We start from the raw sequence: 12,006 nt of genomic DNA on the forward strand, positions 1-12,006 counted from the left end.
CACTACCCCTCCATCTTCTAGACCTAAAGACATATGGGCCCCATTTAGAGAATACTTGGCCACTCAGCGCGCAGAACCCACTATTCAGGAGGAACATGGCATAGTCCCTACGGGTGTGGGGTAACTTGCATTACCATCTCAGTCGCCCTTCTTTGTCATAGTGTTTTGAAAGGTTTGTTGGTTTTCAGGGAGAGCCAATATGGTATGTTTGGCGCACTGGGTGTAAACCTCAACACAATTAGTCGCAATATACAACCTGGAGATGGGGGTGGATGTGAAATATGCAAATCCATCTAGAGTTTTTCCTTTTTATTGTCCTGCTATGATTATCTGTATCATATTGCCTACCTGCCTAGACTGTAACTTACATATTTCTTTGTAATTCAATAACTTCCATATTGACTGGAAATGTACAATGATCTATGGATATGCTAAATACAGTTATATAAAAAAAAGTATACATAAATGATTAAAAAACTATAAAATCACCCAAATAACAAGTATAAATAAAACTAACAACCTCAACCTCTACAAACTACCAGTATATGAACATTTAAAATGAAACTAACATTTTAATCCTCCAACAGAAAATAAAGCATCTGCTCCACATTAGACCACCCTAACAGAAAAGCTTCAAAACAGTTTGAAAAATCTAAACAGAAAATACATGTAAGTATACAAAATAGAAACAGTAGCATTTTTTTACATGTAAATAACAGACATTCAAACTTTAAAATATTGCATATATTTATACTATTGCACTACTTTCGGTTACAATAATAGAGACAGCAAAATACATAACATAGCAGAAAGGAAAACACTTACTAAATCACATGGGCTACACCTACAGTCATGAGAGTGAATCAACAAAAAATATGACTTAAAAATGTGCCAAATATTATTCTAATGCATGCTATGGGAGGGCACTACAAAATATAGTGGTGTAATTCATGTAAGAGAGCACAATCCACTAAACATAACAGAAATAGAAGTAAGGGAGGTATTACAGGATATAAGAGAGGCAAGCACTAGCTCCCAGGACCCCTCACCAAAAATCGTTAAAGATATACTGACTGAAGTCCCCGAACACATCACAGGCCAACTACCACGTATACCCAGTTTAAAAATGTAAATTACACAAACTATAAAACCACCTGCAACACTCCTCCCGTAGAAGATATCAGGAGATAGAAATACCTGAACATTTAACAAGGACACATAACGAGGAACCTTTCCTCTTACATAACAACCTGGACAATGAGAAATGAATCCTAATATTCTCTACAGCAAATAACTTACTGAAACTAAGCCATTGTCAAACCTGGATGATGGATGAGACCTTCAAAATGTGTCCCAAACCTTTCATACAGATATACACCATACATGGTGAAAATCAAAACACAAATATCTTTTATACATGACTAACTACATTAATTAATTAATGCCCCATTTCTGAAATCATCCCTTGACCCCAACCAAGACAGTCATGTGGATGAAGGATCATGGGTGGTTTACTTTACAATAATATTTGGAAATGGGAGCGAGGGAAGGCAACTGCCCATGAATACCATTAGTCTTAATCCACCCCTTGTTCGTACTTTTAGCCTCCTTGGGGTAAGAGAAGCTCTTTCTCAATGCACACATAATAAGGCCACGGGCCCAGATGGCACACCAATAGACGTTTTCACTGTGCTCCTGGACTTCTGGGCCCCTGTTCTGACCAATGTTTTTAATGTGCTGGCTAAGGTTACCCCACCGGAGTCATGGTCAAAATCTGTTATAATCCCGATATTTAAAAAGGGGGAGAAATTGGAGGCAAAAAATTATAGGCCTATTTCACTCCTGAACAGTACAGCTAAACGTATGGGTCAGGTCCTATTAAATAGATTGGAGGAATGGGATACTAGCAAAAATGTCCTGATCCCTACCCAGTATGGCTTTAAGAAGGGGAAAGGGACTCAGGACCATTGTGTAAAATGGAAATTTGCTCATCGCCAAATACTCACAAGCCAATCATGTCAAGCTTTACTCTGCCTTTCTGGACCTCTCAGAAGCTTTTGACTGAATGGCTCATCATTATCTGTGGAGAATTATGAAGGATATGATGGTCGACAAGGCCATCATCCTTTTTATCAGACAACTATATCCCAGGGCAGTGGCATGTGTCCCTTATGGTAAGCAGGGAGAGTGCACCAGGTGTTTCCCTATTAATAGGGGGACAGGGGTCTACCAGCGGCACGTTCTCGCTCCGTTTCTCTACTCTTTGTACACAAACAGAGTTCTGGCCCCTTTGTTAGATTCAACCCCTGACATCCCAAAGATTAACAAAGCCTGCATTCCCATCCTGCTGTATGTGGATGCTGCGGTTTTAATAGCACGTACGGGCCTGGTGCTTCAGAAGCTTTTAGACACTTATGTGTATCATTGGATCTGACGAAACATAAACATTTTCATCCTATTTCTCTCCTGCCGGTTCCAGCTAAGATTTTGGAATCCCACCTGAACGCCCATCTAAGTGCCTATCTGAGGGACCACCAAATTTTGGATGGCTCTCAACGTGGGTTTAGAAGCTGCCACAGCACGGAAACTGCCCTCACTGCGGTATTTGATAACATCAGGTCACAGGTAGATGCAGGACATACCACCTTACTAGTCTTATTTGATCTTACCGCAGCGTTCGATACCCTGTCCCCCTTGAGACTTGTGGAACGACTCAGGGAGATAGGTATTGGGCTTCCCTGTTATCTGAAGCCACTCAAACTCCTGTTATGAAAAACAAGATAAACTAGTTACAAAGCCAAACATCACTAGACTGATCCACTCTACCACAACCTAGAAGTCAAAGAGCGTGTGTATGTGCCAGTGTCTGCCAGTTCCGTTAATGGCACAACACCAATTAAGAGCGCAACAAGACCACCATATCGCTGATGATCCATGTTAGAGACATCAGAAACAATGTATATATAATTGTAACAAATCAGTGTATTTGCTAGTGCTTTGTTTAATCTAGATTATCAAGATCATCATTGTTTGTTTTGAAATAACGTTAGTGCACTAAGACATGCTTGATATGGTCGACCTAGATTTTCATGTTAGCCATTTTTCATTCTGAAACAATTTTGCTGTAATCCTACATTCAGCTCAAATTCTCTTATTTGTATCACATTCATTGTTTCTGTCAGTTATCATCATTGCATATGCATTTCGCTTGAGCAAATTTCCTTCTCTATTCCCAACATTTTTTAACAAACACGCACGAGTGGTGAATTGAAAAAAAATGAGTCTCTTCTGTGGTAAGGTACTCTTTATTTCTTCTTTTTTCAGCACCAGACTTCACTGACCACCACATTAACAGACTTAGTCAGGATACTATGCTCTATTCTCATCCAGTTCATATCCATATTACTTGGGAACACCTACATTCCATAGTGTCACCACAGACTGGGTCATATTTTGACATAAATTGGGTTATATCTTCACAAAACAAATTTCTTCAATCCACGATTAGTCCTGGATAGGCCTCGCCTGGCGTTAGCAGCGAGCATGCGCTGCTCTCGCCATGCGAGGGCTTCTTGGAATCAATACGGTTCCAGAAGTCCTGTGTCCGCTCCGCCTGCAAGTTCCTTTGGCGTGTGTCGTTTCTCGTCGTTACTTATGGTAAACAAACTTCTATGATTGCACTGGAGAATTTTTAGACCCTGCTGGTTGCCACCCTGTCCGCTTTAGGCCATGCCCACTGGGATTGTATCGTGTACTGGCGGTATGATACTGTTTCTTTGTTTACTCTTGTGAGGACTTATTTTCCCATTAAGGGCTTTGGCAATAGCGGTGCGTGTTTTTTTTTGCATCGCGCTCCTTGCAATTATTCAACCTAGTTCAATTATTTTTTAAACTCGTTATTGAGTGTTTGCGCCGGTGGAACAACTTCATGACCGGTTTTATGCGCTCAGATAGTAAGCTGCAGGAACAGGCTTTCGGCCTGGGTCGGTACCTGCTGCCCCTGGTCAGTGTTTCCGGGTCAGAGCAGTACACAGTGGAGCTTTGTCATGGTATGGGTGGGCTGGGGCGAAGTCTCAAGTTTACGCCACTTTATTTCGTCTGGGAGAGGGCGGGAGTGGCCATTGCTTCTTTTCTCAGATTTCAAGCTGCAGGCTTGGGTCGGTACCAGCTGCCCCAGGTCAGTGTTTCTGGGTCAGAGCAGTACACAGTGGAGCTTTGCCATGGTCCGGGCAGGCCAGGGCGAAGTCTCGAGTTTATGCCACTTTATTTTGGCCGGGGAAGGGCGGGAGTGGCAGTTGCTTTTTTTTTTCTGTTGATGGTTTGCTCTTGTGGTTACTGTTTTTGCCTCGGCACGTTCCAGTTTTCATCAAGACAGATTGCTATCTGTTTTCGAAAAATATTTTATATCCTCAGTGAAGCAATCGACGTAGGATGTCCAAATTTTGAAAGGGGGCACGGATCACCCTTATCTCTGCTATCGGCTGACGGCAATTTTAAAAAAGTGAGTGTTTTTTAATAACACTAAGCATATGCATGCTGGGACTTATAGTTTAGCTTTTTCCATGTTACGGTGGCCGGCATGGGGTGGCACGCTGGCCCGCGCCTCCATTTCTACATCCTGTAACACAGCTGAAAACGTAGACACTACACTTCATCTCATCACTACTGTACTATGGGCTTACATTTTTCCCAGTTTACGTTTTACAAAGTTTAACTACGAGTCAAATGTATCCGAGGTACTGATTATTTAAATATGGATTTTACAAGGTGTCTATTTCTTGCTAGGCACAGGGATGACACTACCAAGGCTCGGTGGGTTCTCCCTGTAATAGGCTTGCATCCTGGCACAGCCTCCATAGCTTGGCATCATTCCAGAGGTCAATAAAAATGACCGTCACAATGAAATAGTGACCCCTATCACTTGCAGCGCTATGAAGTAACAAACTTTTTCACAGAGCACTATATGGCACACAAAATATAGTTAGAAGTGTGGAGTGGTGCTATCGCTTAAACTATGCTGGAACTGTAAATCTCACATGGCCGACTTTGCCCACATGCTCTTTTATTGCCATTCCCTACAATCCTACTGGGACAAGATCTACAATTATATACACAAAACCTTTAATATCTTACCTCCAAGAGAATTCTCCTATATTTTATATGGGGTATTGGATCCTCAACTTGTGAACTTGCAGGATCGTCATTTGTTGGACCTCATGCTCACTCTAGCATGTAAAGTCATTCTATGCAAATGGAAAAATGCTGGTGAAGTCTCTTTTAGAATGGGGCAGTAATGGCTATAATCTTTGAGGGGTGCTGATAATGAATCTCTCCATACCTCACCATGGCGGAAATCGCACAGGAAACTGTGGAAATCCCTTGACGCATCGCCTTCATTTTATGACCCTCCATGATCTCACAAACATTGTTATGTCTAGAATGCCTTTTACTCCTTGCAACAGTGGAGTATTTTACTCCTTGCAACAGTGGAGTAAACATTTGCTTTTGCCCTGCCATGTGGAAGGGTTGATCTGATCACTCATGTACTATTGAGTATGCGCTCTGCTAAAAAGGTTTTATTTGGCTCTTGAGCACAGTCATTATTTGTTGCAATTAACACTTTTGTTATTATTATTATTATTATTATTATTATTATTATTATTATTATTATTATTATTATTATCATTATTCGTATCATTAATGTTATATTTAGCATTAATATGAATATTACTATGATTATTACTGACATCATCTTATTATCTTATTATTTGTCTTATTGTGTGTCTTCAATAAAAAATATTTGAAGTGAAGAAGTGTGGAGTGGTGTCCTAGGGCGCAAGCGCCGCTCCTCGAGCTTGTTGCTGGTGGGTTTATAGAGAACCTTAGCATACCCGGGGCAGGCACCAGCACCTGATTGGCTCGTCATAGTTACTGATGTAGTTGCAAACAAAATCTTTCGCTAATAACCAGCACCACAATTGCTACCAGTTCTAGAGTACAGTTAAGTTATCAGGCATTTGACTGGAATATTTTATTGGCATTCAGGTTTCGTACCATAACACAAGCATTAAAAATGCAATAGGTCTCGCCTTTCATTAAGTTAAAGCCATTTGCTTTGCTATACAATACCATTCGCAAAGCATATGGTTTTAACTTAATAAAAGGCGAGACCTATTGCATTTTCAATACTTGTTTTTTGTTGTTCTCAAAGAAAGCTATTTTATTTGTTCATCAGTGCAGCAACCGCATTTTGCGATCAACTGCATTGAGTCAGTCAGTCAATTATCTTTATTCGATTATTAAAAATCATAAAAGAACGAGCATTAATACATAACAACATTTCATCAGAACACAAATTAGTACAGTCAATGTTTAAAACTCTAAAAACACAATGTACAGAATAAGTTATGCATAAATATTAAGAATATTAAAATCAGTAAAATATAAAAGAGTAATCAATGTTCAGGAATAAGATGCCTAGTTCTTGTACGGTGCTTGTTTATGCGTGCTCCTGCAACTAAAAAACTAGCAACATGAAAAGCTACTTTTACATTTGGAAGGAGTTGCAGGAACATCAAGGCTGGTTTTACCTGAGTAAAACCTAAATTGCACAAAATAGGAAGCAGGTATTTTTTCCTAATCTCAGTATAATGGCCGCAGAACATGATAAAATGAGTCGTATCCTGGGTGGAAAAGTGATCACAATCACATGGTTCAGCATTATCAGGTCTATTCCATATTTTAAAATTGCCCAGAATGAAATGAATCAGATCAAAACGAAATCTCGTTAGAAGGAAACGATGGCATGGTTTAGTTACCAGGAAAAGGTATGGTTCCATTCCTGGGACAGATGTCAACATACAGTGTTTCCTGACCAGGGGTTTATTTAGCTCTGTGGCTTCCCTCTCAAAAACATAAAAATTTGTCAGGGTATTTTTTACTGTTTTTAAATCTTCCTGCTTTATCAAATGTGGAGATGAGAAAAGTTCAGGTCGGCCGGCTAAAATTAGCTGCATGTGAACGTATTTTACCCACGGAATGTCATGGGCTCTATCCAGGGCTAAACAATCTTTTAGGATGATATGATTTAATGTTAGCTCCTGGTTGAGCCAAATTTTCAACCATCCAGTAACTGGGGCTAGTTTTAAAATGTCGGTTATATAGCCCAGTCCAAGCTCTGTATGTATTATATGGGTGGAAGTCGATTGAGGGACAGAAAGCAGGGTTCTCAGAAATGTATTTTCTACTTTCTGGATTTTATCATGATTAGTGTACCCCCAAATAACAGAACCGTATTGGGCAACCGACAAACATTTAGCTTTATAGACCTTTATAATGCTTTCCATGGGGCGGGCTCCAAGTTTTTTAGCAAAGCCAAGCAACCCAGCGGCTGCTCTTGCCACAGCGTTGCTTTTGACGGAATGCTGGGGGCCCCACGTGCCCTTTTCATCAAAGGACACCCCTAAGTATGGAAAAGATGGAACTCTCCTGACCTCTTTCCCAGCACAAAAAAATGTTTTCGACTTTCTTTTCCTGCCTGCAGCTCCTGCAATCATTACATGAGATTTATCTGTGTTGGTTTTCATGTCCAACGAGGACATGAAATCCCCAAAGGATGAAAGGAGTTTATTTAGTGCCACTCCGGAACGTGCCAAGAGGACTGCGTCGTCCGCGTACAGGAGGACAGGTATCTTTGTCTCACCTGCACGCGGAATGTCGGTGTGGGAAGCTGCCAGGACTGCCTCAAGATCGTTTATATATAGAGTAAAGAGAAGGGGGGCAAGGATACACCCTTGCCTAACCCCCCTCTCTGACTTAAAGTGGCAAGTGCATCTCCCTTCCCTGGTCACTCTGACCGAGGTCATAAGATCCCTGTGTAACTCGGCCAGGTACCCGACCAAAGGAGCGTCAATGCCCATGGTCAGAAGGACCCCCCCACAGCTTAGCCCTGTTAACCAGGTCAAAAGCTGAGGAGAGGTCCATAAAGGCCATGTACAGAGAGCCCCCCTTGGCGATTGCATATTTATTTATGATCAGTTCTAAGTTTAGACACTGATCTAAAGTTCCTCTTTTGGCTCTAAAACCATATTGTGCATTTGATAGGACACCCTTCCCTTCTAAAAGCTGAGTCAGTCTTCCTAAAAGGACTCTTCCCAGGATTTTGACACTGGAATCAATGAGAGAGATTGGCCTATAACAGGCCGGGTCTGTTCTCTGTCCTTTTTTAAAGATCGGTATTATCGTGGACTTGGCCCAACTAGTAGGAAAAATAAGATCCCTTGTAGCGTTAAAAATATTTGTGAGAATTTTGGCACTCAACTCAGGGGCACTCTTAAAGAAATCTGCGGGAACCCCATCGGGCGAGTCATTAATTGCTTTTTTCACCTCCTCTAAACTAAAAGGAGAGATGGTAGTTACTGCTTGTGTGAATTGCATTTCACAGCCTGGAGTGATATCAGGACAGCTATAAATGTTACTGAAATGTGTGACCCACTGTTCGTCAGGTATGATGCAGTCTGCTCTCTGATTCTCTAGTCCCACGAAGTATGGATGGTTTATTATTGCCCAAAATCTAGCGCTATTTCTCTGTATATCAGGTGACAATAAATCATTCCAGGCCTCCTTTTTAATCTCAGATTTCCTCGTCCTGATAGCATAACTGTATTGTTTCCTCAGTGATGCTATCTGCTCTTTATCTCTTGGTTTATTTTTTAGGGCATTCAGGAGGATTGAGTGAGCCTTGGAACAATTTGAGTCAAACCATTTGGGGCCCCTAAGCATATTAGGCTTTTTCTTTACGGTCAGGTCTAAATTGACCTGACGGCAGATAACATTGAAAGCCTCTATCATGGTAGTAGCAGAGTTATTATTATCCAAGCAAATTGCAACCTCCCCCTCAACTTTAGCCAGAGTATCCTGTAAAAAGGTGATTGGGGTTACTTGATCCCATTTCAGTCTGCGGTTCTGATCTCTCAGGACTAATCTGTCACACATAAAGCTTCAATCACCCTCTTTCCCAAAACTCCCTGTGAAACAATCTCTAAAATTACGGGATTGTGATCGCTAAAAACTGTAGTTTCTACCTTATAATTGAACACTTCAGGCAGAATACTAGAAGATAAAAAAATGTAATCTACAATTGTGCCTGTGTTGTTACCCACGTATGTTGGTAACCTCGAGCCTGTGTGGCAGCTATATGATTCATAAAGATTAAAAGTTGCTAGGAGCGATTCCAAAGCCTCTCCACGTGATGAGTGTTCGAAATGCGGTGTAGAGGAATAGGAGGAAAAATCCTCGTGTTCCACATGGCAATCCACATGGCATGGGTGAGTGTTGTAATCACCCATAAGGATCACCTCAAGCCCATGGACACTATTCTCATTGTGGGTAGACAGGAATTCCTCTAGAGTTACCAAATGCTCATTCGGTATTTGACTGACAGGAGAATTATAAAAATTAACAAGTAATCTGGGCTGTGAATTTGGTGTAGTTAGTTCAACTGCTAAGATATTTATTGAATTAGTTTTAATCTGTCTTGGCTTTCCTTGAATATCTAGGGAGATGTATATAGCCAAGCCCCCCTTCGCCCTTCCTGTTTTACTAGGAACTGCCGGTACAGTGAAATGGGAAAAGCCGTCCAGAGCAAGTCTGTCTGACGTTTCCCAGGTTTTTTGAAAAGCAAGAATGTCGTTGGGTCTACTTATCTCCAGCCAGTTCTTATGGTTGTATTTGGCTCTGAGGCCAGCGACATTCCAGCTCATGATTCTGCAGACCCTAATGCCTGTAGAATTCCGATCTAGTGATCTGGAAGCAAGCGAGAGACCCTCACCATTACTGTCTTGTCTGGGAGAGAGTCAATCGTTTTGATCCATGAAGGATAATGGGGCATAGCGATTAAACAGTTGGAGAGGTTCTACAAAAGGATTGTGCGGTGCTAAATGGGAATGAGGGACTGCTACGTTATACCTTGTGTCCTGCCCCCATCTGAGGTTTGAATCCCAATTTCTATCCCACCCTGGCGCAGGAGTCCTTGGGTGGGTAACATTCTGCTGTTCACCGTAAAAAAACTTTAGGGTTAAGGGAACAACAGTACCCTGTCTGCGTTGGGGAGGGAATAAGTTAGCAAGAATGTTGGGAAGGGCGTCTTGATTTGAAAAGCTCACTGCCACACAGTCCCCTTTAAACTTTTTCGGCCGGTTTCCCAACCAGGGGACCCTAGTTGCTGACTTGATTACGCTTGCCAGATGGTACTTTCCCCCTGGAGCTAGCCGCATGTTACTGGTTAACCAGTGTAAGGCCTTGCTTATGAGAGAAGTGGAGCTTTCCGCTGTTCCCCCTTCCAGAGGAGGGACATTCGCTAAAACTAAAACCACTGGTGTTGCTTCAACTATAAATTGCAGGGGGTCCGTTGAGTGAGCATTTACTGGGGGGATGCTGACAGAAGGGGTTCTAACTGTTGGAATGTTGACTAATAGAGGACCCTCGCTGTTAACAGTCGATGTTGGTGGATGAGGCGGTGAGATCTCTTCTGACAACATTTCCCCCTGTGTTATTACTCAAGTTTGTGACTAACATAGTGATATTTTCTACCCCACCTGCAACCGTAGTATGGAGTCCACCCAGTTTCTTAATCTCCGCTTGCAGTTTGTCCATTTTTGATATTAGGGGTTTAATAATAGCGTTGATTTTTAACTCAAGAAAATCAGCGATTCTTTCAAAAAAAGCGTCCTCAGATGTATGATTTAGTTTGTCCTCCACAGTGTTCACTTGCTTTGGCTTTGGGGTAATAGCCCTCTTCCTCCTTATCCCCGGTTGTGGTCCACCCTGCTTAGGTGGATTTTTGGTGCATAATCGTCTTGGCCTGGTGGCACGCCCTTTGGGTGTCTGCTCGTCAGATGAAACACAAGTCTGTTTCTCCTGATCGGAGTCAATGTCAATGTCACTCTCAGCCTCTACATTGGAGACCTCAGAGGCCGGGACTACGTTAACAGGTGTGCCACTTGTTTCTTGAGAAATAGGGCCACTGGATATGCCCTCATGATAAGCTTCCTGCAGAATGGTGTCATCAATCAAAACAGATGCAGAGGGGGACAGACATCGTTGGTCTGGGGATTGGCTCAACCCCAGAGAATTTCTCCTCTGCGTATTTATTTTTTTCACAGTTTGGACAAGGTAATTGTCAAGAGTGTTTTGCGGAGCTTCCTTAGTTTTTGTAGACATGTTTACAATGTACACACAAAATCACTTTTGTACGATTATATTATCACGTAGGAGAATCTTAAAACCATAAGTCTTACTTGAGGTAATATTTCCTGCAGCGTTTCTGGCCCTGCCCTTGCCTCCTCCTGCCGATGAGGGCCGTAGAGGGCCCGCCCTTTGCCCGGGCTTCGCCCCGGGCGTCCCGCTCGCGACCCGCGAAGCGGGTTACTGTGGCGCTTATGTGCGCCTCCTGGCGCCCTCGCGGTGTCATGCACGGCATTTACCAAAGATAAGAATTTTACTGGGGACTTTTCATGTTAGCAGTTATGTTATCAGTCAGTCTCATACATCACAGTTCACTGTATCCCACTATTTTTTTGGGGCAACATCCAGTAAATCCAACAAACTTTAGCGTATCTGCCTTACAAAGACTCCTGGCGGTGGCGGCGTCTGGCAGGTAAGTTTGATTTCGTCTCCCCCGCTCCGCCGGTTCCTGTGGCGCTTATGTGCGCCTCCTGGCGCCCTCACGGTGTCACAAGGCGCGCCGCCGCGTAGGCTGCCGGGAATTGTGGTCCCGGAGCGGCGGCGCGTGTAGTCTGCTGCAAAGTGACTCTTGGCGGTGGCGGCGTGCTTCTAGGTGCCTGGCTGCCTTACAAAGACTCCTGAGTCATGCACGGCATTTACCAAAGATAAGAATTTTACTGGGGACTTTTCATGTTAGCAGTTATGTTATCAGTCAGTCTCATACATCACAGTTCACTGTATCCCACTATTTTTTAGGGACAACATCCAGTAAATCCAACAATC

Source organism: Lissotriton helveticus, chromosome 11 (assembly GCF_964261635.1).
Source record: "Lissotriton helveticus chromosome 11, aLisHel1.1, whole genome shotgun sequence".
Taxonomy (NCBI): Eukaryota; Metazoa; Chordata; class Amphibia; order Caudata; family Salamandridae; genus Lissotriton; species Lissotriton helveticus.